Genomic DNA, 27,088 nt, shown 5'->3' with positions numbered 1-27,088 from the left:
TAACAGTTATTTTGCATAATTTATTATGTGTACCTTAGTTTCCTGATATATGAAATGCTATATGCAGTAGTACCTATCTCATTGGGTTATTTCAATGATTAAAGAATAAATGCATACTAAACAGTACTGGCATACTGTTGTACCATAAGCTTTCAAGAAATCCCAGTTACAATTTTTATTATTATTATTATTTATTAATGAGCAGTTGTCAAATCTTCCATAACTTTTAATTGTCATATCTAGGCTTTGAATCAAGTCTTACAGTACAGACTTTTTTCCTACCACAAAGGGCTTGCATTATTAAAACATTTTAGTTTTAATATTTCAGCCATCAGTAAGCCTGTCTGAATAATCTGTGATTCAGTTTTTTGTTCAACAATTTTCTCATGCAGATATTTTCAAATTTTATAGTTATTAAAAATATGTTTACTTAAAAACTTGTTTTATAATCAATTCATAAAAAGAAATTAATTTTTAGGACAAATTTATATATATTTTCTCTGAAGTAAATCTATGCTTATTTGTAGTGACTGATTTATTTTAAACTTCAAGTGAAGAGAATTGAATTATCTTACTCAGTTGGTCTATGAAAGATTATATAAATTCCCCCTCCCCCAAAGCAACCAACTGAATGATTCAACATGCATGTTTTTGTTTCCATATGTTCTTACATAATGGGTGTTTTTATTTTGTGGTCATGTACCTTTATGTAGGGCTTCCCTTGTAGCTTAGTAAAGAATCTGCCTGTAATGCAGGAGACCTTGGTTCGATTCCTGGGTTGGGAAGATTCCCTGGAGAAGGAAATGGCAGCCTACTCCAGTATTCTTGCCAGGAGAATCCCATGGACAGAGGAGCCTGGCAGGCTACAGTCCATGGGGTCACAAGAGTCGGAGACAACTTAGCAACTAAACCACCACCACCACCTTTATGTAAATGGGTTCTAACCAGGTGGTGCTAGTGATAAAGAACCCAGCTGCCAATGCAGGAGACATAAGAGATGCCAGTTCAATCCCTGGGTTGGGAAGATCCCTGGAGGAGGAAATGGTAACCTACTCCAGTATTCTTGCCTAGGGAATCCCAAGGAGAGAGGAACCTGGGAGATTACAGTCCATAGGGTCACAAAGAGTCAGACATAACTGAAGTGACTTAGCATGCATGCACGCACCTTTATGTAAATAGTGTAATGGCAGGGATTCAGAATTCTCTACAAACATTCATCATCCCATTATTCAGTAAGAATAGAATTATATGTTCCATTTCCAAGGACACTCTGTAGTTTTGTGTCCATGAGTAATGGAAAAAGAAGCTGTGGAAAACACTTCCAGGTCTGGACCTTTGAATATTAGGCATTTTCTTCTCATTTCCCTGCTCTCTGCTACTCAGACATGGAAATACTACAGTTTAAACCAGGCAAGTAACAACAAGGTTCCAAGGCATTGCCTCTCCACGTGCTCTTCCCAGACTCACAACATCAGCACCACAGTGGAAACTGTTAATAACTGTGAGCAATGTAGATTCTCAGATCCAAGCCAGACCTGCTGAGTTAGACACCCTGAGGTTGGGCTGACAATTTCTGTTTTAACTCTACAAGTGCTTCCGATATGTATTGCAGCTTGAGAACCACAAAACAGGAAGATAGACAAGGACGTGAGTCTCCATTGCTATAGACGATGTCTGTCTATAACAAAGACCAGCAAAACTTTTTCTGCAAATTCAGTAGTATTTTAAGCTCTTCTTATTCTCTTCCTCTTTCCCCTTGTCCTCTTCCTCCTCCTCTTGCTGCTTCTCCTACTTCCTCTAACAGTCATTTATAATTTTAAAATCCATTTTTACCTAGCCACAGGTTGAACAAAAATAAGCTGGTATAGAGTAGAAGAGCTGTTGGACCTTGGGCAGATTACTCAAGAGAAAAACAAATATTTGTTTACTGAAGCACTGTATTTTTGGGTCTGTTTGTTACAGAGACTTAATCTAGACCCTGAGTGACAGGGGAAGTGGAGGTATATATTTTATTTTGTTTTCACTTTTTTTTTTTAACTCAGTACTAAAATTCTAGGATTCATTCACTTTTAATTTTGTGTATTTATCTGTTTATATTTATGGCTCTATTTAGTCCATTGATTCTAACTATTGCAAAAGACTCCATGTTGTACCCTTAACCACAATTTGCCTCTGTTCCTACAGATCACTTCCAATTCCCTGATGCCACATAGCATATAATCCACTCATGTCTTATGTTGAAACTGTGTAGACATATCTCTGGTTAATATATCTAGGAGTTGAATGTTTGGATCATATATTCATTTGACAAGTTTTTCTGTTTTAATCTCCAAACTGATTGCTCTAGTTCACTCTCACTCCAGAAGTAAAGGAGTACTCTGTATCTAGCGTATTACCAACTCTTAGTTTACTCTGTTCTCAGGTAGCCATCCAAAAAGGTGAAAAGAGATATTTCATTGCTTCATTTCTTAGGTGCCTACAACCAAAGCTTATCAGTGCCTTCCATTCACTTAAAAACATTTAAGATGCACCCCACTCCAGTACTCTTGCCTGGAAAATCCCATGGATGGAGGAGCCTGGTAGAATGTAGTCCATGGGGTCGCTAAGAGTCGGACACGACTGAGCACCTTCACTTTCGCTTTTCACTTTCATGCATTGGAGGAGGAAACGGCAACCCACTCCAGTGTTCTTGCCTGGAGAATCCCAAGGACGGCGGGGCCTGGTGGGCTGCCGTCTATGGGGTCACACAGAGTTGGACACGACTGAAGCGACTTAGCAGCAGCAGCAGCATTTTTGTAATACATACTCTAGTGATAAAAATAGGTGAGTATATTTGAAACACGTTTTAAGTAGAATTATTCAATTCAGATACAGACAGATATAAAATGATAAATAGAAACAGAAAAAGGACATATAATAAATATTATATATGCCCGACTACATAAATACATGGGTTCAATCCCTACGTTGGGAAGATCTCCTGGAGGAGGGCGTAGCAACCCATTCCAGTACTCTTGCTTTGATGGACAGAGGAGCCTGGCGAGCTACAGTCCATGGGGTCGCAAAGAGTCAGATGACTGAGCTACTAAGCGCATACACACATATACGTACACATAGGAAAGGGCAAGAATTTAAAAGGGAATGTATTTGGGAGCAAAGTATACTGTAAGAACTTTGGGAGAATGTGGACATTGAACTTGACAACATTGACAGGCAGCATTGTTTTATTTATTTCTGTTAATAATGTCATAATTCAGCATATTGTCGTACTTTTATCTGTATCATCACTCCCTAATTGTCAAATATTTTTTTTTGTTCTGATTTTTGCTATTATAAGGAATAATACAGGGAGTAAACTGAAGTTGCTCAATCATGTCCAACTCTTTGCAACCCCATGGACTGAGGCCTGCCAGGCTCCTCATCCTTGGGATTTTCCAGGCAAGAATACTGGAGTGGGTTGTCGTTTCCTTCTCCATGGACGATCAGTAAATCAACCTCATAAGCAAATCTTTCTGTACATCCATAACTGTATTTTTAGAGAAATTCCTGGAAGTGATATTGCTGGGGGAAATGATATAAACATTTTTAAATGCTTCAATGCATACTAAAAAATATTTTCTGATGAGGTGTTCCCAGTTTCTCCTTCTATAAATAACCATGTCAGTACTTATATATATATTTAAAGGTGTTTACACTGCTTTTACTTGTACTTTATTCTAAGATATTTCTAAAATGTCATACAACAAATTATATCTAATATATAGAACAACTAAAAAAAATGGTACTAATACATTTTTTCAATTTTCAATGACTATATCCATAATTTGAGAATTGAATTTACCTTTGAAATCCACTAATCTTGCTGCGCTGTCTAGAGGTTTGAAATTTTTTGCTTACCATTTTTTCCCATTAATTTTTACTTTTATCGTATGTGTTGATATTGTATATATAAATATATGTACATATATTACACACGTACATATATGAATATATATGTATTTCAGTATTGTTGTTTTTCACTCCCTCAGTCATGTCCGACTTTTTGTGACCCCATGGTCGCAGCACACTAGGTTTCCCTGTCTTTAACCATCTCCTGGAGCTTGTTCAAACTCATGTCCGTTGAGCTGGTGATGCCATACAACCATTTCATCCTCTGTTGTCGACTTTTCCTCCTGCCTTCAATCTTTCCCAGCATGAGGGTCTTTTCTAATGAGTCCTCTCTTGCATCAAGTAGCTAAAGTATTGGAGCTTCAGCAACAGTCCTTCCAATGAATATTCAGGACTGATTTCCTTTAGGATTGACTGGTTTAACCTCCTTGAGGTCCAAGGGTCTCTCAAAACTCTTCTATAACACCACAGTTCAAAAACATAAATTCTTTGGCACTCAGCCTTCTTCACAGTCCAACTCTCACATTCATACATGACTACTGGAAAAACTATAGCTTTGATTATATGGACCTTTGTTGGCAAAGTAATGTCTCTGCTTTTTAATATGCTGTCTAGTTTGGTCATAGCTTTTCTTCCAAGGAACAAGCATCTTTTAATTTCATGGCTGGAGTCACCATCCGCAGTTATTTTGGAGCCCAAGAAAGTAAAGTCTCTCACTGTTTCCATTGTTTCCCCATCTATTTGCCATGGAGCGATGGGACACAATGCCATGATCTTAGCTTTTTGAATGTTGAGTTTTAAGCCAGCTTTTTCACTCTCCTCTTTCACTTTCATCAAGAGGCTCTTCAGTTGTTCTTCACTTTCTGCCATAAGGATGACATCATCTGCATATCTGAGGTTATTGATATTTCTCCTGGCAATCTTGATTCCAGCTTGTGCTTCATCCAGCCCAGCATTTCTCATGATGTACTCTGCATATAAGTTAAATAAGCAGGATGACATTATGCAGCCTTGATGTACTCTTTCCCCAGTATTGAACCAGTCTGTTGTTCCATGTCCCGTCCTAACTTATGCTTCTTCACCTGCTTTCAGGTTTCTCAGGAGGCAGGTAAGGTGGTATCGTATTCCTGTCTCTTTAAGAATTTTCCACAGTTTGTTGTGATCCACACAGCCAAAGGTGTTAGTGTAGTCAATGAAGTAGAGTAGATGCTTTTCTGAATTCCTTGCTTTTTCAATGATCCAACAGATGTTGGCAATTTGATCTCTGGTTCCTCTGCCTTTTCTAAATCAAGCTTGAACATCTGGAAGTTCTCGGGTTATGTAATGTTGAAGCCTGGCTTGGAGAGTTTTGAGCATTACTTTGCTAGTGTGTGAGTTGAGTGCAATCGTGTGGTAGTTTGAGCATTCTTTGGCATAGCTTTTCTTTGGGATTGGAATGAATACTGACCTTTTCCAGTCCTGTGGCTACTGCTGAGTTTTCCAAATGTGCTGGCATATTGAGTGCAGCACTTTCACAGCATCCTCTTTTAGGATTTGAAAGAGCTCAACTGGAGTTCCATCACCCCCATTAGCTTTGTTCGTAGTGATGCTTCCCAAGTCCCACTTGACTTCACACTCCCAGGATGTCTGGCTCTAGGTGAGTGATCACACCATCATGGTTATCTGGGTCATGAAGATCTTTTTTGTGTATTCTGTGTATTCTTGCCACCTCTTCTTAATATCTTCTGTTTCTGTTAGGTCCATACCGTTTCTCTCCTTTATTGTGTTCATCTTTGCATGGAATGTTCCCTTGATATCTCTAATTTTCTAGAAGAGATCTTTTCCCCATTCTATTGTTTTCCACTATTTCTTTGCTTTGGTCCCTGAGGAAGGCTTTCTTATTTCTCCTTGCTATTCTTTGGAATTATTTATTCAGATGGGTGTATCTTTCCTTTTCTCCTTTGCTTTTAGATTCTCTTCTTTTCTCAGCTATTTGTAAGGCCTCTTCAGACAGCCATTTTGGCCTTTTGCATTCTTTTTCTTGGGTATGGTTTTGATCACTGCCTCCTGTACAATGTTACAAATATCCATCCATAGATCTTCAGGCATTCTGTCTGTTAGATCTAATCCTTGGAATCTGTTTGTCACTTCTACTGTATAATCATAAGGGATTAGATTTAGATCATACCTGAATTGAATGGTTTAGTGGTTTTTCCTACTTTCTTCAATTTAAGTCTGAATTTGGCAATAAGGAGCTCATGATCAGAGCCACAGTCAGCTCCCAGTCTTGATTCACTGACTGTAAAGAACTTCTCCATCTTCAACTGCAAGGAATATAATCAATCTGATTTTGGTGTTGACCATCTGGTGATGTCCCTGTGTAGAGTGTTCTCTTATGTTGTTGGAAGAGGGTGTTTGCTATGAAAAGTGTTTTCTCTTGGCCGAACTCTGTGAGCCTTTGCTCTGCTTCATTTTGTACTCCAAGGCCAAACTTGCCTGTTACTCCAGGTATTTCTTGACTTCCTACTTTTGCATTCCAGTTGCCTATGATGAAAAGGTCATTTTTTTGGGTGGGGTGGTTAAATAGGAAATTTTTTAAATTTACCTATTTACTGAAGGATAATTGCTTTACAGAATTTTGTTGTTTTCTGTCAAGCCTTAACATGAATTAGGACATCTTTTTTTGGTGTTAGTTCTAGCAGGTCTTTTATGTCGTCCTAGAACCATTCAACTTCTGCTTCTTCAGTGTTAGTGGTTGGGTCATAAACTTAGATTACTGTTTACCTTGGAAACCAACAGAGATCATTCTGTCATTTTTGACATTGCATCCAAGAACTGCATTTTGGACTCTTGTTGACTATTCAGGGTATTCTAAGTGATTCTTACACATAGTAGTAGATAGAATGATCATCTAAATTAAATTCACCCATCCCAGTCCATTTTAGTTCACTGATTCCTAAAATGATGTTTACTTTTGCCATCTCTTGTTTGAAGATATATTTCAATATATTTTGCAATATATTGATTGGCTGATTTCAATATGTATGTTGAAGATTTGTGCTATAGTTATTATTCTATTACTTGTTTGGGGGTTAAGTATTATGTTAGTTAATTTAATTTACGTAGCTGGTTCCTTATTCAAATCATGCATAACATTCCATTCTGGTTATATTCTACAATTTATTTATTCATCATTTTTTAAGCAATTTTGTTTTTCCAATTGCCTTGGTATCTGCTGTGATACTTGGAACAATTTTATATGTGTCTTTTGGGGGACAGGAACAAAAGTTTCTCTCGGGTGTATCAGTTCAGTTCAGTTGCTCAGTTGTGTCCGACTCTTTGTGACCCCATGGGCTGCAGCACAGCAGGCCTCCCTGTCCATCACCAGCTCCCAGAGCTCACTCAAACTCATGTCTGTCACGTCAGTGATGCCATCCAACCTCTCATCCTCCATTGTCCCCTTCTCGTCCCACCTTCAGTCTTTCCCAGCATCAGGGTCTTTTCTAATGAGTCCTTTCTTGCATCAAGTAGCCAAAGTATTGGAGTTTCAACTTCAGCATCAGTCCTTCCAATGAATATTCAGGACTGATATCCTTCAGAATGGACTGGTTGGATCTCCTTGCAGTCCAAGGGACTCAAGAGTCTTCTCCAACACCACAGTTCAAAAGCATCAATTCTTTGGTGCTCAGCCTTCTTCACAGTCCAACTCTCACATCCATACATGACCACTGGAAAAACCGTAGCTTTGACTAGATGTACCTTTGTTGGCAAAGTAATGTCTCTGCTTTTTAATATGCTATCTAGGCTGATCATAATTTTTCTTCCAAGGAGTAAGCATCTTTTAATTTATAGGAATAAAATCACTAAGTCATAGTCTAGAAGTGTTAGCAAACTTCATTCTGACAAGGAACTGATAACTCTTTGTAGATTTCAAGCACTATTAGTACTCTTTCAGATTCAGTATTTTCAGAATTCTTTAAAATTTCATTTTATTTTCAGTTAATCCTGAGATTTGTCAACAGAGATCTACAGTGTCAAAGCTATGGTTTTTCCAGCAGTCATGTACAGATGTGAGTTGGACCATAAAGAAGGCTGAGCACCAAATAATTGATGCTTTCGAACTGTGGTGCTAGAGAAGATTCTTGAGTCCCTTGGACTGCAAGAAGATGAAACCAGTCAATCCTAAAGGAAATCAACCCTGAATATTCATAGGAAGGACTGATGCTGAAGCTGAAGCACCAATATTTGGCCACCTATTGTGAAGAACTGACTTGTTAGAAAAGACCCTGATGCTGGGAAAGATTGAGGGCAGGAGGAGAAGGGGGCAACAGAGGATGAGGTGGTTGGATGACGTCATTGACTCAATGGACATGAATCTGAGCAAACTCTGGGAGATAGTGAAGGACAGGGACGCCCCGTGTGCTGCAGTTCTTGCAGTTGCAAAGAGTCAGACACAACTGAGTGACTGAACAGCTACAAGTCCTGAGAATTACATAGTCACCATTCTTTGATTTACCCTGGGACCTGATCATTTCCTCATGCATAATTTCCTCACACAGTAGAGTTAATAATGTGTCTACATGTAATATCCAATAATGAAATCATATCAATCACCATCAGGAATAGGCATGTGAGTAAAATGCAGTTGTTTTTCTTTAACGCAACTAACTTCACTCTATAACACAGACAAAAATAAACAATGCTAGACTATTTGAGGTGTTTAATTTTTATACACAGGAGATATGCATGCATGCTCATTCACACAAGTGATGCAGAGATGGATTATGTTGTATGTGTGTATGTGTGTATAAGGTGGCTTAATGGTTAATTTGGGATCTGCGTTGGTCATTACTGAGAGGCCTCCTGTTCTCGTCTCCCCTTCCCTTGAGCTAAGTGCAGAAAAGACTAAGCAGTAGGAGAAAATAAAAGAAAGAAAGAGAGGAAACTCCAAGCCATTAATATTTCAAAATTTTATCCTGTCAAATAAATTAAATGATTCAGAACTAGAAGCCACAAATATCCTGCATTTCTCTAGCAATGTAAACAAAATAAGATATCTTTTCTATATACACTTAAGCACTACTATGAATATTTTCCATAGATTAAAAGAAATAGGAATACCAGAAATATGAATCAGCAACATCATAAATGAAGTAACATAAGGAAAAACTAAGACTGCAGTTCATGGGGTCTCAAAGAGTCAGATATGACTGAGCGACTGAACTGAAAGCAATAGGAGAAAAACAGAGAGAGAAAGAATGGAAACTAAGGAGAGAAAAGAAAATATAAAAATGGAATATATAAATTGTCAACAATGGGAATTAGAATTTCCTTGGGTTTTTGTTAGGTCCATGAATCAAGGCAAATTGGAAGTGGTCAAACAGGAAATTGTATGAGTGAACACTGACATTTTAGGAATCAGTGAACTAAAATGGACTGGAATGGGTGAATTTAACTCAGATAACCATTATATCTACTACCGTGGCCAAAAATCCATTTGAAGAAATAGAGTAGCCATCATAGTAAGCAAAAGCGTCCAAAATGCAGTACTTAGATGCTATCTCAAAAATGACAGAATGATCTCTGTGTCCAAGGCAAATCATTCAATACACAGCAATTCAAGTCTATGCCCTGACTAGTAATGCTGAAGAAGCTGAAGTTGAACAGTTCTGTGAAGGCCTACAAGATCTTCTAGAACTAACACCCAAAAAAAAGATGTCCTTCTCATTATAGGAGATTGGAATGCAAAAGTAAGAAGTCAAGAAATAACTGGACTAACAGGCAAATTTGGCCTTGGAGTAAAATATGAAGCATGTCAAAAGCTAACAGTGTTTTGCCAAGAGAACCCACTGGTCATAGCAAACACCCTCTTCCAACAACACAAAAAAAAAAACTCTACACATGGACATCACTAGATGGTCAATACCAAAACCAAATTGATTATAGTCTTTGCAGCCAAAGATGGAGAAGCTCTAAACAGCCAACAAAAACAAGACAGGGAGCTGATAGTGGCTTAGATCATAAACTCCTTATTGCAAAATTCAGACTTAAATGGAAGAAAGTAGGGAAAATCATTCAACCATTCAGGTAGGAACTAAATCAAATCCTTTATGGTTATACAGTGGAAGTGACAAATAGAATCAAGGGATTAGATTTGAGAGAGTGCCTGAAAAACTGTGAATGGAAGTTCATGACATTGTACAGGAGGCAGTGATCAAGACCATCCCCAAGAAAAAGAAATGCAAAAAGGATAAATGGTTGTCTGGGGAGGCCTTACAAATAGCTGTGAAAAGAAGAAAAACAAAAAGCAAAGGAGAAAAATAAAGATATACCCATTTAAATGCAGAGTTCCAAAGAATAGCAAGGAGAGATAAGAAAGCCTTCCTCAGTGATCAGTGCAAAGAAATAGAGGGAAATAGCAGAATGGGAAAGGCTAAAGATCTCTTCAGAAAAATTAGAGATACCAAGGGAAAATTTCATGCAAAGATAAGCATAATAAAGGACAGAAATGGTACGGACCTAACAGAAACAGAAGATATTAAGAAGAGGTGGCAAGAACACACAGAACTATACACAAAAGATCTTCATGACCCAGATAACTATGACAATGTGATCATTCACCCAGAGCCAGACATCCTGGAATGTGAAGTCAAGTGGGCCTTAGGAAACATCACTATAAACAAAGCTAGTGGAGTCATAGATTTTCCAGTTGAGATATTTCAAATCCTAAAAGATGATGCTGTGAAAGTGCTGCACTCAATGTGTCAGCTAATCTGGAAAATTCATCAGTGGTCACCAGAATGGAAACGGTCAGTTTTCATTCCAATCCCAAAGAAAGGCAATGCCTAAGAATGTTCAAAGTACTGCACGATTGCATTCATCTCACACACTAGCAAAGTAATGCTCAAAATTCTCCAAGCCAGGCTTCAACGGTACGTGAACCCTGAACTTCCAAATGTTCTAACTGGATTTAGAAAAGGCAGAGGAACAAGAGATCAAATTGCCAGCATCTGATGGATCATTGGAAAATCAAGAGAGTTCCAGAAAAACATCAGCTTTATTGTCTATGCCAAAGTCTTTGACTGTGTATCACAACAAACTGTGAAAAACTCTTAAAGAGATGGGAATACCAGACCACCTGACCTGCCTCCTGAGAAATATGTATGCCGGTCAAGATGTAACAGTTAGACATAGACATGTTACAACAGACTGGTTCCAAATCAGGAAAGGAATATGTCAAAGCTGTATATTGTCACCCTGCTTATTTAACTTATATGCAGAGTACATCATGTGGAATGCTGGGTTGTATGAAGCATTCCAGCTGGATGAAGCTGGAATCAAGATTGCCGGGAGAAATATCAATAACATCAGATACGCAGATGACACCACCCTTATGGCAGAAAGTGAAGAAGAACTACAGAGCCTCTTGATAAAAGTTAAAGAGGAGAGTGAAAAAGTTGGCTTATAATTCAACACTGAGAAAACTAAGATCATGACATCCGGTCATATCACTTCATGGCAAATAGATGGAGAATCAATGGAAACAGTGAGAGACTATATTTTTGGGGGGCTGCCCAGGTGGCTCAGATGGTAAAGTGTCTGCCTGCAATGTGGGAGACCCAGGTTCGATCCCTGGGTTGGGAATATCCCTTGGATAAGGAAATGGCAACCCACTCCAGTACTCTTGCCTGGAAAATTCCATGGATGGAGGAGCCTGGTAGGCTTCAGTCTGTGGGGTCACAAAGAGTTGGACCTGACTAAGTGATTTCACTTTACCTTTCTTTTTATTCTGCGAGGGTCGGGGTGGGGGGCTCCATAATCACTGCAGATGGTGACTGCAGCCATGAAATTAAAAGACTCTTGCTCCTTGGAAGAAAGCTATGACCACCCTAGACAGCATATTAAAAAGCAGAGACATTATTTTACCAACAAAAGTTTGTCTACTCAAAGCTATGGTTTTCCAGTAGTCATGCCTGGATGTGAGAGTTGAACTATAAAGAAAGCTGAGCTTCAGTGAATTGATGCTTTTGAACTGTGGTGTTGGAGAAGACTCTTTAGAGTCCCTTGGACTGCAAGGAGATGTAACCAGTCAATCCTAAAGGAAATCAGTGCTGAATATTCATTGGAAGTACTGATGCTGAAACTGAAACTCCAATTCTTTGGCCACCTGATGTGAAGAACTGACTCATTGGAAAAGACCTTGATGCTGGGAAAGACTGAAGACAGGAGGAGAAGGAGACGATGGCAGATGAGATGGTTGGATGGCATCACTGGTGTGTTGGACATGAGTTTGAATAAACTCCGGGAGTTTGTGATGGATAGGGAGGCCTCGCATGCTGCAGTCCTTGGGGTTGCAAAGAGTCAGACATGACTGAGTGAGTGTACTAACTGGATTTTTGTTTATAGTCCTTTCCAATTCAAATGTTCTTTATAAAGAAAATACTTCCTTTCTTTGTTTTGTGGTTCTTTGTCACCACTATTTTTTCCATATCTAGTCATTTTGCCATTTTTATTCATTTAGGATTGTTAAGCTTTTAACCTAAAACCCTCTATTTTAAAGCATTTCTCTAAAAGCTCGTCCAAAAGAGTATGATGTTAAAGATGATGGCTGATACCAATTGTATATTTTCTCCTCTTGCCTGTTTTTCAGTTATACAGGGGAAAAAAAAAAAAAAAAAAACCTATTCTCAGGGTAAATGTCAAAATGAATTTTTTCATATACAAAGTTCCAGATACTTAAAAAATAACATTTATCAGGAACATATATTGAGAAAAAAATTAGTGTTGTTACTAACCATAAAACTTGACCACAGAATAACTTCACTGCATAATTTTCACCAATATTAAAATTATTAGTAGAACCTCATGCCAGTTTGTTAAAATAGATTTCTCAAGTTAAAAAGTTTATTTAGGATTGAATATAAGGTTAATTTTATTTAAAATTAATAATGTGGACAAATCATTTATCACAGAAGTGGTTATTTTATCTATGTATAACCCCAAATCACCCTGACCTGTTCATTTCATTTGAGTTAATTGCATTTGAGATATAGGCATAACTGAAACATTAACTTTATTTGAAAAGAACTTTGGACGTTCAATGAATATGAATTGCAAGAACTCTAGTAAGTGCAAAATATAGCCTGTCTTCCTTCAAGTCTTAGAGTAATGTCTACTCATTCTACCTTAATAGTGATAACACCATGGCATTGTGAAGTATTTTCAAATTCAAAATAATACATTTTAGCCATTAATCCCCATATCAAAGTTATATTGAATAAGTCACTCTTCTCATTCTAAGCATGTCGCAGAGTTATTGAGTGTTAAATTACCATTGAGTTCCAATATCAATTCAGTAGTAGAATAACAAATTGAATCCAGTGAACTCTATTTTGTCTACTGCTTATGTACTTTACTAATGTAATATATATTTAGAAAATATATGTGTATAATATCATTTTATGAGAGTTTAGCAATTATGGAATAATAATTGACTGTCTTATGTTTGAAAATACTATAATAGATAGCTTTACTTAAATATCAAAAGTGAACTAGCAAATTAAAAGAAATACCCCTTCTTTAAGCATTCCCTTATTTCCTCTCAAATTATTCTTTGAGAGGAAGAAGGAAATTTTGACATTAGCTTACATTCATCTCATAAAATAGTTTGTTTTTGTTTGGAAATGTAGAAAAATTCCTCCTTATAATGGTTTGCTATTATTTCACAACCTTGCAGTGTTTACAGTTGAGAAGGGATGAAAGATTATGCTTAATGTTAAACGAACTCCTACTATGTATCAGACACTTTACATATGCCATCATAGCCAATGCTCAGCACAGCCCCGTGAGGCTGTGAATCTAACTCATTCATTTTCCAGTGATCAAACAGAAGGATTACCATATTTCAATGAATCTAAAACTAATCCCATGCATTTTACTATACGTATCCTTTTATTGCCACAAGAAATAGAAAATGCTGCCAATATAATGAAGATTTGCCAGGAGACTGTTACTGATTCAAAAATGCTAACATCGTAGGATGAGTGGGAGGGTAGTGTGTCTCCTAGCATGGTATTACAGGCTACGTACACATCAAAGGCACGTAAGCAGGCCAGCAGAAGCCGAATTCCAGGGCTCTCTGACACCAAAGCCCTGCTTCTTCTGTTAAACCTCATGGCCTCAGCTATCTTCCACAAAACAGAATGCGTTTGGCATTTTCCTTTAGAAGAACTTTTTTCCTTGATGGCACCACCTAGTCTGCATAACCTTCATACGGAAGAAATCAAAGTGCATGGTAGTGTATTAATCAGAGAAATGGATTGTGCCTGCTTCATCCTGTCAATCACCTGATAAGGGAAAACAAATAGCAAAGATTAAATCACAGGCTGCTCAAAGTCTTTGTACTTGGAGTAAATACATTTGGCTTTGCGAAAGTCCATTATGCACTGTTTGGCTTTGATTAGCAGGGGGCATTTCATAAAGCATGAAAGAAAGCCGCAGTTAGTGGAAGAAAGGAGGAACCTGTGACCATTTTCTCACTGTTCAGTTAAACAGCTGATTCACCCCAGTCAAAGAGAACAGCAAAGGCTCTGACAATTATGAATGTCCTTAGCAAAAGGATGAATTTATCTGCCTGTAGAGGAGATGTCGCTTGAAAAGGCAGTGTCTGCAGCAAACAGGACACCAGCAGAGCATGACTATAAAGAACAATCCGTGTTTGCTCTTACAGGGGAGAGTTCCACAATTGCAGCTTGATTGTAATCCTCACCTGGGAAATCTGAACTCACCACCTGTTTTCTTTGGATGCTCGTGTGACACACTCCGGTTGCTTTCTACAGAATTTAGAACATTCCTTTACTCCAGTGGATACACTTGGAGCCTTACTAAATTTAATTCACTCCCATTAAGCAACCAACTCACTATTTAGATTTATTGGAGCTATGCAGATCGCTGTTTTTATATTCACATTTATGATTTGAGGTACATATATATTGCTTCTGGTCCTTGACATGTTTTCATACAAATGCTATTCTTGTTTGTACTTCATCAAAAGGGGCAAAACATTTAACATAAGAAGTTGGTTGCTATGAAATCAGTTTTAAGAATATTGGAGAGCTTCCCTAGTAGTCCGGTGGTTAAGAATGCACCTTGCAATGCAGGGGACACCAGTTCAATGCATGATCCAGGAAGCTACTACATGAAGCAGGGCAACTGAGCCTGTGCAGCACAACTACTGAGCCTGTGCTCTGGAGCCTGAAAGAAAACAACAAGAAAAGCACAGCAAGAGAAGAGCACAGACGAGCACAAGAGAAACCAGGGCAGTGAGAAGCCAAGGCACCACAACTCGAAGACAGCCTCCGCTTGCTGCAATTAGAGAAACCCCCACGCAGCAGTGAAGACCCAGTGCTTCCAAAAATAAACATTAAACAGAAGCAGAAATTTAAAATAATATTGGAGAAAACCCCTCTATGTTCAATTCCAAATATGTTATCATTTTTTTAATGTTCAGTCATTCTAAAATGTACTGCCAAAATTAAAAGAATGTTGATAGACATAAGTATATACCATAAGACTTATGGTCATCTATAGTGTTTATTTTAAATCCTATTTTAGCATTTAATCTCTACTTAAATATCCTACTTAGATAAACCATAATATGAACTACATTGCAGTGCCAATAAAGATAATAAAGGTAAATAGATCTACCAGACTATGAGCACTATTACTATTTAATCAAAACAAGGTAGTCAATAATTAAATAAAGAAACCTACGCACTTCCACAACAGGTGAAAATCTGTCAAGAGTCCCTGTGCCTTGTAAGGATTTAGAGTAATATTCTGCAGCATTTATTATTATATAAAGCAGTCTTTTTCTAAATGCTTTTTTAAGATATTAATTTACATTATCAAATTAAATGTTTAAAAGCAAATTTAAATGAGATTCTATTATTATATATTTGTGAAACTGACACAAAGGCAGCAATGAGCTGAAAGTATAAATGCTCAACAAATATAAAATTATGTGTCAGTTTTATCCTGAGCTTGATGCAATCAAGTATAGCTAACCATTTTAATCTAGTAGTGAATAAAAATTGATTGTGGCTAGGCCAGGTCTCTGTCACCTCACACTATTGGGGAATTTTAAGAATAGTATAATTTTTTACCCAAAGACTTAAAAAAAGTTCACCTTTAGTTTTTGCTAAGTGAGAGTGCCATCTACTGGTGTAATTTACAACAGTGTAACGGCTAAGCGCTGCAAGCGTTGTTTACCTGCGTATGGAATGGACGTGACCTCATGTTGCTATTCCTGGACATAGATTCTGTCACTTCAGCTAAGTAATAGACAAGAACCAACACTGTTATCAATTAGTTCAAACTTTGAAACACTTTTATTTGTTATAAAGAATATGGATAATGAAGGAGATATGCTTTAAGTAGACAAAATCATTTCAGGGCTTTTATTTAATGACTTAAATTATGCTATATATCCATGATTTGAGAGCTTAATTAATCAACTCTGCATACTGGGTGCATTGAACCCTCTTCATGCTCAAAAATGTTGACAGAGTCAACAAAATTCAGGGAGTTTAAAATGGACAATAGGAAAAGTAGGAAATGGCTCCTGGCTTGAACAACCATATATTTATATAACCATATATAGAAAAGAAGCAGTTAGCTAACAAAGTGGCTTAGGGAAGTTCAAATATGTATTTAAGGTATGAATAAAGGTATATCCTTGAGGTCGGAAGGAATTTGACGAAAGGTTCAGATTTGAGAAGGAAGAATTAAAAAATGTGGGGGAACAGCTTGAATATGGATGGGAAAAATAAATAGTACAGGACAAAGATGAGATTTTCTGTTCTGTCTTTGCACAGCAACCACAAATGTGGCCTTAATTTTGAGTAATACATCCTTAACTGTTCTAACACTGTTGGAAGCTTCATAGTGAGATGTGGAATCCATAGCAAGCTGGGAAACTGTGTGCTCGGCATGATAAAATGTCGATAAACTTTCTTGACATGATAAAGGACTGAGGTCTTCACTTGAGTTACTTATAATGCCAAACATAATGTGATGCTAATAGTTTGTGGCAAATATAAATAACATCTACAGTTTCTCTCTTTTTCTTCCCTCTCTCAAACACATTAATTCATTATCATAGAAACATGGAAAAATACATTAATAGGCATTATTCAAAATAGAAAGTGTCACAGCAGACAAGATATGTGAAGGGATGGTTTCTCATCTCATAAGACATCAGAGTATTTCAAATGACAACTATAAAATGTCGCTCAAATTGTTAGAGGAACAGAAATTAGACAAGTTATGAGAGGGATTTGCCCTTGATAGGGCTCACGTGCTCAGCTGACAGGAGTGAACACTGTTGAAACCAATTTGCAGAATTAGCTGGTAATACATAGCAAAATTAAATATCACTTATGCCTGCTCTGGGGGCTCCCCTTGTGGCTCAGATGATAAAGAGTCTGCCTGCAGTGCGGGAGACCAGGGTTCGACCCCTGGGTTGGGAAGATCTCCTGAAGAAGGAAATGGCAACCCACTCCAGTATTCTTGCTGGGAAAATCCCATGGATGGAGGAGCCTGGCAGGCTACCATCCATTGGGTCTCAAACAGTCTGATATGACTGAATGACTTCACTTTCTTTCTTTTTCTTTTTATGCCTAGTCTATGCCCATGTGGTTCTTTTCCCAGGTTGTATATCCTAAAGCAATGATCAACATGCCCCTTTGGGGAACATATATAAGGATAGTCAGTGCAAACTTGTTTTGGTGCTAGAGTTGAAGCAGCCTAAGTATATTCCAGACAGAATGAGAATGTAGAAAGTGGTGGATGGTTACCATGGCATACCCAGAAGGAGGTAGATATCCACATGCTGATGGCTCTATAATACGTAATTGAAAGAGGATGTAATCTACAAAATAACAACATTATGCATATTTAAAATATACATACAAAAGAGTAATACATTTCTAATATGAACATATGCAAACAAAAGGATTTGCAAAAAAATGATGAAAGTGAGGATGAAAGGAAATAAACATATACAAATAAAGGACTTCCCAGGTGGTACAATGGTAATGAATCTGCTTGCCAATGCAGGAGACGCAAGAGATGCAGGTTTGATCCCTGGGTTGGGAAGATGCCCTGGAGAAGGAAATAGCAACCCACTCCAGTATTCTTGCATGAAAAATTCCGTGGACAGAGGAGCCTGACAGACTGCAGTTCATGGGGTTGCAAAAAGTCTCAGACACAACTGAGCAACTAATACTTTCACTTTTAGATCTGAAGTGAGTCTCTTGTACACAGCATATATAGAGGTCACAGACAAATAAATAAAAAATAAGAGGCTTGCATGAATGGTAATAATGTGTATGGTTAAGAGGTATGATAAACTCAGGTTTATGTACCTGATACCTAACTAGGAAAAGAAGAAAGACTGGAATAGTAGCCTTCAGTCACACAAAATAGAACAAGTATAAAACCCTACCTTAGATTGTTTGCTGTGGTGATCGTGGTTGTTCTGTACACTATTAGAATGAGAAATTGAGTCTTAAATGTCATGATGACTTTCATTATAAACCTACCTTTTCCATTCACCTCTAAAGACATATCTTTTCTAACGCCAAATTTCTTTTCAGTTTAATGCTCTGTCTGCTGTTTCACTTCCTATCACAGGAAGGAACAGTTTGAAAAAAAAAGAAAAGAAAGAAAGAAACAGGTCCCCTTCCACTGGAAAGAGTGACAAAGCAGCTGTGGCTGAATGAGGCCACCTCAGGTTCAGGAACTCAGTGTGAGTCTTCCATTTTCTACAGTGTTGCCATTATATGAGGAGCATAAAGAAAATATTTTATTTGCTCCTACATTATTTTTTTGTAATTTTACCCAGGGAAAAAAGTGTTAAGCAGAAGAGTATTTCAACTTCAGGCGAAAGATATTTCTTAAGTATACTACCAGCAAAGGAAATAAATAGGAAGACGAAAATTTAGTACTGTTGTCTCTGTAACTGGCAAACTACGTATTTATAGACATAGAGGCCCAAGTCTTCATCTTTACTTTCTCATCATTAAAAGTGAGGCTAATTACAATTAGGGCTTCCCAGTTGGTTCAGTGGTAAATAATCTGCCTGTCAATGCAGGAGATGTGGGTTTGATCCCTGGGTTGGGAAGATCCCCTGGAGAAGAAAATGGCAACCCACTCCAATATTCTTACCTGGAGAATCCCATGAAAGGAGGAGCCTGTCGGACTAGAGTCCATGGGATCACAAAGAGTCAGACATGATTTAGCAACTGAACAACAAGAAATCCAAAGCAGGACCCCAATTCTCTTCAATTCCCTGAAAGCTGAAGGAGATGAGGGAGATGCAGAAGAAAAGCATGAAACTAGCAGTTTGATTCATAAGGTTTAAGGAGAGAAGCCATCTCCATAGCAAAAATAGTACCAGGTGAAGCTGTAAATGCTGATGCAGAAACTGTAGGAGTTCAGTTCAGTTCAGTTGCTTAGTCGTGTCTAACTCTTTGCGACCCCATGGACTGCAGCACGCCAGGCCTCCCTATCCATCACCAACTCCCGGAGCTTACTCAAACTCTTGTCCATTGAGTCAATGATGCCATCCAACCATCTCATCCTCTGTCATCCCCTTCTCCTCCCGCCTTCAATCATTTCCAGTATCAAGTCCTTTTCAAATGAGTCAGTTCTTCCTGTCATATCAGGTGACCAAGGTATTGGAGTTTCAGCTTTATTTTTTTTATATAAATTTATTCATTTTAATTAAAGGCTAATTACTTTACAATATTGTATTGGTTTTGCCATACATCAACATGAATCCACCATGGGTGTACACGTGTTCCCCATCCTGAACTAGAATCAGTCCTTCCAAAGAATAAAGACAGATTTTCTTTAGGATGGACTGGTTGGAATCCAAGGGACTCTCAAGTCTTTTCCAACACCACAGTTCAAAGGCATCTATTCTATGGCTCTCAGCTTTCTTTATAGTCCAACTCTCACATCCATCCATGACTACTGGAAAAACCAAAGTGTTAACTAGACTGACCTTTGTTGACAAAATAATGTCTCTACTTTTTAATATTCTGTCTAGGTTGGTCATAACTTTTCTTCTAAGGAGCAAGTGTTTTTTAATTTCATGCCTGCAGTCACCATCAGCAGTGATTTTGGAGCCCCCCAAAATAAAGTCTCTCACTGTTTCCCTATCTATTTGCCATGAAGTGATGGGACCAGATGCCATGATCTTAGCATTCTGCATGTTGAATTTTAAGCCAACTTTTTCACTCTCCTCTTTCACTTTCAGTATGAAAAGCTAAAAAGATAGGACATTGAAAGATGATCTCCCCATGTCGGTAAGTGACCGATATGATATGGGAGATCAGTGGAGAAATAACTCCGGAAAGAATGAAGAGACGACCAAAAGCCAAAACAACACCCAGTTGTGGATGTGCCTGGTGAAGGAAGTAAAGTCTGATGCTGTAAAGAGCAATATTGAATAGGAACCTGGAATGTTAAGTCCATCAATCAAGGCAAATTGGAAGTGGTCAAACAGGAGACGGCAAGAGTGAGCATCAACATTTTAGGAATCAGTGAATTAAAATGGACTGCAATGGGTGAATTTAATTCAGATGACCATTATATCTACTACTGTAGGCAAGAATCCCTTAGAAGAAATAGAATAGCCATCATAGTCAACAAAAGAGTCCAAAAAGCAGTACTTGGATGTAATCTCAATAATGATAGAATTATCTCTCAATATCACAGTAATCCAAACTATGCCCCGACCAGTAATGCTGAAAAGCTGAAGTTGAACAGTTCTATGAAGACCTACAAGACCTTCTAGAACTGACACCCAAAAAATGCATCCTTTTCATCATAGGGGATTGGAATGCAAAAGTAGGAAGTCAAGAAACACCTGGAGTATCAGGCAAATTTGGCCTTGGAATACAGAATGAAACAGAGCAAAGGCTAATAGAGTTTTGCCCAAAGAAGGCACTGGTCATAGCAAATACCCTCTTCTAACAACACAAGAGAAGACTCTACACAGGGACATCAGCAGATGGTCAACACCAAAAACAGATTGATTATATTCTTTGCAGCCAAAGATGGAGAAGCTCTATAAAGTCAGCAAAAATAATACCAGGAGCTGACTGTGGCTCAGATCATGAACTCCTTACTGCAAAATTCAGACTTAAATTGAAGAAAGTAGGGAAAACCATTAGACCATTCATGTATGACCTAAATCAAATCCCTTCTGATTATACAGTGGAAGTGAGAAATAGATTCAAGGGATTAGACCTGATAGACAGAGTGCCTGATGAACTATGGAAGGAGGTTCATGGCATTGTACAGGAGGCAGGGATCAATACCATCCCCAAGAAAAAGAAATGCAAAAAGCAAAACAGTTGTTTGAAGAGGCCTTACAAATAGCTATGAAAGAAGAGAAGTGAAAGGCAAAGGAGAAAAGGAAAGATATACCCATTTGAATGCAGATTTTCAAAGAATAGCAAGGAGAGATAAGAAAGAAATAGAGGAAAGAAAGAAAAAAATAGAGGAAAACTAGAATGGAAAAGACTAGAGATCTCTTCAAGAAAATTAGAGATACCAAGGGAACTATTCATGCAACGATGGGCTCAATAAAGTACAGAAATTATATGGACCTAATAGAAGAAGAGGACATTAAGAGGTGGCAAGATACACATAAGAACTATACACAAAAGATCTTCATGATCCAGATAATCATGATGGTATGATCACTCACCTAGAGCCAGACCTGGAATGTGAAGTCAAGTGGGCTTTAGGGAGCATCACTACAAACAAAGCTAGTGGAGGCAATGGAATTCCAGTTGAGCTGTTTCAAATCCTAAAAGATGATTCTGTGAAAGTGCTGCACTCAACATGCCAGCAAATTTGGGAAACTCAGCAGTGGCCACAGGACTGGAAAAGGTCAATTTTCATTCCAATCTCAAAGAAAGCAATGCCAAAGAATGCTCACACTACTGTATAGTTGCACTCATCTCACACGCTAGAAAAGTAATGCTCAAAACTCTCCAAGCCAGGTTTCAACAGTACGTAAATTGTGAACTTCCAGATGTTCAAGCTGGATTTAGAAAAAGTAGAGGAACAGAGATCGAATTGCCAACATCTGCTGGATCATCAAAAAAGCAAGAGAATTCCAGATAAACATCTACTTCTGCTGTATTGACCATGCCAAAGTCTTTTATTGTGTGGATCACAACAAACTGTGGAAAATTCTTCAAGAGATGGGAATACCAGACCACCTGACCTGCCTCCTGAGAAATCTCTATGCAGGTCAAGAAGCAATGGTTAGTACTGGACATGGCACAACAGACTGGTTCCAAATCGGGAAAGGAATATGTCAAGGCTGTATATTGTCACCCTGCTTATTTAACTTATATGCACAGTACATCATGCAAAATGCCTGACTGGATGAAGCACAAACTGGAATAAAGACTCCCAGGAAAAATACCAATAACCTCAGATATGCAGATAACACCACCCTTATTGCAAAAAGTGAATAAGAACTAAAGAGCCTCTTGATGAAAGTGAAAGAGGAGAGTGAAAAATTTGGCTTAAAGCTCAACATTCAGAAAACTAAGATCATGGCATTCCGTCCAATCCCTTCATTGCAAATATATGGGGAAACAATGGAAACAGTGACAGAATTTATTTCATTGGGCTCCAAAATCACTGCAGATGGTGACTGCTGCCATGAAATTAAAAGAACCTTGCACCTTCAAAGAAAAGTTATGACCAACCTAGACAGCATATCAAAAAGCAGAAACATTACTTTGCCAGCAAAGGTCCATCTAGTGAAGGCTATGGTTTTTCTAGTAATCATGTATGGATGTGAGAGTTGGACTGTAAAGAAAGCTGAGCACTGAAGAATTGATGCTTTTGAACTGTGATGTTGGAGAAGACTCTTGAGAGTCCCTTGAACGGCAAGGAGTTCCAACCAGTCCATGCTACAGGAAATCAGTCCTGAATATTCATTGGAAAGACTGATTCTAAAGCTGAAACTCCAATACTTTGGCCACCTGATGTGAAGAACTGACTTATTTGAAAAGACCGTGATGCTGGGAAAGATTGAGGGCAGGAGGAGAAGAGGATGACAAAGGATGAGTTGGTTGGATGGCATCGCCAGCTGAAAGACATGAGTTTGAGTAAACTCCAGGAGTTGGTGTTAGACAGGGAGGCCTGGCGTGCTGCAGTCCATGGGGTCGCAAAGAGTCGTACACGACTGAGTAACTGAACTGAACTGAACTTATGTTTGTATACATACATTCATTTTATATATTTTTGTATATTTATGTGATCGTTTTATCTATATGTGATAAATTACTCGTAATGTTCTCTCTGAATTTTACTTGTCTTAATTGTGTTATTTGATATAAAAGCAGTGTATAATAGTAAATTTTAGACAGCATTTGAAATAAAAAATTTGATGGTAGATTTATTTTCTTGTATGGTACACAATTTTCTCTACCAAAAACATCTGTATTTGATATTATTTACTTTTTAAATGCTTTTAGTTCACTTTAATATGGAGAATTTGTAAAAGTTGTTGAAACCATAAAGTTACAGTGTAAAAAGCAATTCTTCTTTTAAAATAGAAATAATTTAGGAAAAGAAATTAATCAGTTTGAAGGAGATGAAAAATATTAATCTAAATAATGTAAATTTTAAGTATTGTGATGGTAATTTATGAATAAACAGATTAATTATAATCTTGGTCACAAAAATACATTTTATCATTGTAATTGACTAAGCATTATCTGGGATTTTTTTCAGTTCTTTAAAAATGTCCATTAAACTCCAGAACATAAGCAGAAAGATACAAACATAGAGTAATTCTTAGGAAAATAAGTCATCAGAAAGCTTGGTCAGATGAAACAAAGAAATCTAGCTTTCAGATATTTCCTTTCCCTTGAGCTGATCTCTTAAAAATAAGGGTACATTTTTAACAATACGCCAGATTAATAAAATGTATTTGCTTGCACAAATTCTAATCCTGAGAGAACCATGATGATAAAGTGTAGATTAAATGTTATTTTACTTTCTTAAATCCTGTATTAATCACATTGTCTAAAATTAGAAAGGGAGAGACTATTATTGATAAGAAGTTTAAATATGCATCAAATTTATTTTATGCCTTTAAATTGGACAAGATCAAGTGTCATGTTTATTTAAACATTGAATAAGCTGTAATAATTATAAAATGCATGCTAAAAGCTTTGGATTGCAAAAGAATGACTTTCCCTGTTCATAGGATGACAGTTGGCTTTTACTTCTTCTAAACAATCACTCAACCAAGTTTTACATGTGAATGAATTAATAAAGCAAAGACAGTCCAAAGTATTATAAGTCTACACATAAATGGGTAAATTTATGTCAAAAGAATTAAGGCAATTGGAAATGTTAGTATTTAAAAGGTCTAAACCAATAATAGAATGTAGATAATCAGAGTTATATTTCCCATAAAGTGATGGGACCAGATGCCATGATCTTTGTTTTCTAAATGTTGAGCTTTAAGCCAACTTTTTCACTCTCCTCTTTCACTTTCATCAAGAGGCTTTTTAGTTCCTCTTCACTTTCTGCCATAAGGGTGGAGTCATCTGCATATCTGAGAGTATTGATATTTCTCCCAGCAATCTTGATTCCAGCTTGTGCTTCTTCCAGCCCAGCATTTCTCATGATGTACTCTGCATATAAGTTAAATAAGCAGGGTGACAATATACAGCCTTGGCGTACTCCTTTTCCTATTTGGAACCAGTCTGTTGTTCCATGTCCAGTTCTAACTGTTGCTTCCTCACCTGCATACAGGTTTCTCAAGAGGCAGGTCAGGTGGTCTGGTATTCCCATCTCTTTCAGAATTTTCCACAGTTTATTGTGATCTGCACAGTCAAAGGCTTTGGCATAGTCAATAAAGCAGAAATAGATGTTGTTCTGGAACTCTCTGGCTTTTGTGATGATCCAGTGGATGTTGGCAATTTGATCTCTGGTTCCTCTGCCTTTTCTAAAACCAGCTTGAACATCTGGAAGTTCATGGTTCACATATTGCTGAAAGTGTCAGACTTTATTTTGGGGGGCTCCAAAATCACTGCAGATGGTGATTACAGCCATGAAATTAAAAAGCCCTTACTCCTTGAAAGGAAAGTTATGACCAACCTAGATAGCATTTTTTTTTTTTACTCTTTATAGTTTTTTATTTTTTTTATTTTTAAACTTTACATAATTGTATTAGTTTTGCCAAATATCAAAATGAATCCATCGCAGAGACATTACTTTGCCAACAAAGGTCCGTCTAGTCAAGGCTATGGTTTTTCCTGTGGTCATGTATGGATGTGAGAGTTGGACTGTGAAGAAAGCTGAGCGTCAAAGAATTGATGCTTTTGAATTTTGGTGTTGGAGAAGATTCTTGAGAGTCCCTTGGACTGCAAGGAGATCCAACCAGTCCATCCTAAAGGAGATCAGTCCTGGTGTTCACTGGAAGGATTCATGTTGTGGCTGAAACTCCAGTACTTTGCCCACCTCATGAGAAGAGTTGACTCATTGGAAAAGATCCTGATGCTGGGAGGGATTGGGGGCAGGAGGTGAATGGGATGACAGAGGATGAGATGGCTGGATGGCATCACCAACTCGATGGGCATGAGTTTGGGTGAACTCTGGGAGTTGCTCATGGACAGGGAGACCTGGCATGCTGTGATTCATGGGGTCGCAAAGAGTTGGACACGACTGAACAACTGAACTGAACTGCAGTGAATCAGAGTTGACAGCATCCAGTTAAAAAGAGAATCATCCAAAATAGAAAACATTATTATGGGTATAAAGAATGTTGGATTTTATTTTAAAAAATCATAAAAATATGAGCACATTGATTTAAAAATGTTTTTCATTTTATTTCTCCAGAGGGTAGAAAACTGGAACATGGACTGTCCCAAGTCACTTGGGAAAATCTCATGTAGTCATTATACTAATATATCAAGGGCTCCTCAGCCCTGTGAAATAATAGACAAAAGATTCAGAATAGAATAGCACATTTCTTGCATTGGAAGTTATATTCTCTAATCATATTTTAAGCTTGTTTATTTTTTGTTTTGTCTTGAAAAATAAGTAAAAACCCATACTATCTTATTCCCTAGTCTATTTTATTCTCCCTTTTACCCTATTCTGCCCCTCAATTTTGTGAGACCAGTTTCTTTAATTCGCCTTCAAAGATTATTGCTTTCCAAAGTATTCATTTTCAAGTCATAGAGTGATACAATTTGGTGAGTCATAATATTTTTAATTTTATCTGTGGTATTCAGTTTTGATACTCTATCATTTCCCTTCCAGGAAAAACACTGACACCCTAATTTACCCTGACTCTTAGCAACCAATCTAAACCCCAAGGAAGAATTCAGCCCCAGTTTTCTCAAGGTAAGAAAAGGATTACTGTATCTACTTGGACTCTACAATTGTGATTATTGGAAAACCTATCTAGATTCTTGATATATTGACTCAGAGTTGATTGAGTATATGAATGTGATAAGACATATTGTGTTTTCATGGTGCTGTTTCATGTTTGCTGTGCTGTGCTTAGTAGCTCAGTTTGAAGCCAAAAGATTACTGGAAAATGCTAATGAAGTAGAAAAAAAAGTCTTATTACCCATCATGCTTAATCTTTGTGTGAAAAAGTGTTTTAAAACTGTTCTTCCATATCTTTTGTAGGGTGCATATTAATCCTATTCTAATACTCGAACAAAGTTGATTTTTAAAAAAATTGTTAGGGACTATTTTAAAAGCAGTGTTGGAATCCTTGGGTACTGAAGGAAATGGAATTGATATAGCAGCATGGCTCAAACATTAATGTTAGACTCAATGTCTCATGGGTCTTTTGGTTAATAAGAATATAAAAATTATTCAAGCAATTCAAATTCTTCTTCTGAGTTAATTCATTTACTCCTTTGCTGTATAAACTCTTTAACAGCCCTAAGGTTCCATTTATTTGGTCTATCAATCTTAATTGTGATCTGAGGAGTTGTTTCATAACTGAGAATTTTTGTTTAATGATATGTAATTTGGATAAGGGTGTCGTTCTCTTTTGCTTCATGGTGGGGGGATTTTCACTAATGAAACTGGAATCTCATTTTCTGTTTTTGTTTTTTTTTTTTTGGTATAGTCGTGGTTTATGGATTTT

At 37.4% G+C, this 27,088-nt stretch overlaps 1 long non-coding RNA gene across 2 annotated transcripts in view; it reads left to right on the top strand.

The window, feature by feature from the left end:
- Positions 1-26,364, top strand: part of LOC147361800 (uncharacterized) — a 269,358-nt gene extending 242,994 nt beyond the window's left edge. The window contains exon 3 of one of the 2 annotated variants that reach the window (XR_015137638.1): positions 26,245-26,364. This is a non-coding gene — a long non-coding RNA (uncharacterized LOC147361800). The remainder of the gene's footprint in view (positions 1-26,244) is intronic. The other variant, XR_015137639.1, reaches the window with a different exon arrangement.
- The last annotated feature ends 724 nt before the right edge of the window (positions 26,365-27,088 follow it).

This window comes from Bos grunniens, chromosome 12, assembly GCF_055505025.1.
Source record: "Bos grunniens cultivar Pamir isolate PY7600 chromosome 12, Bosgru_T2T1.0, whole genome shotgun sequence".
NCBI lineage: Eukaryota > Metazoa > Chordata > Mammalia > Artiodactyla > Bovidae > Bos > Bos grunniens.
Note: the sequence above shows the minus strand (reverse complement) of the source record. Positions and strands in the feature narration are given on the sequence as shown.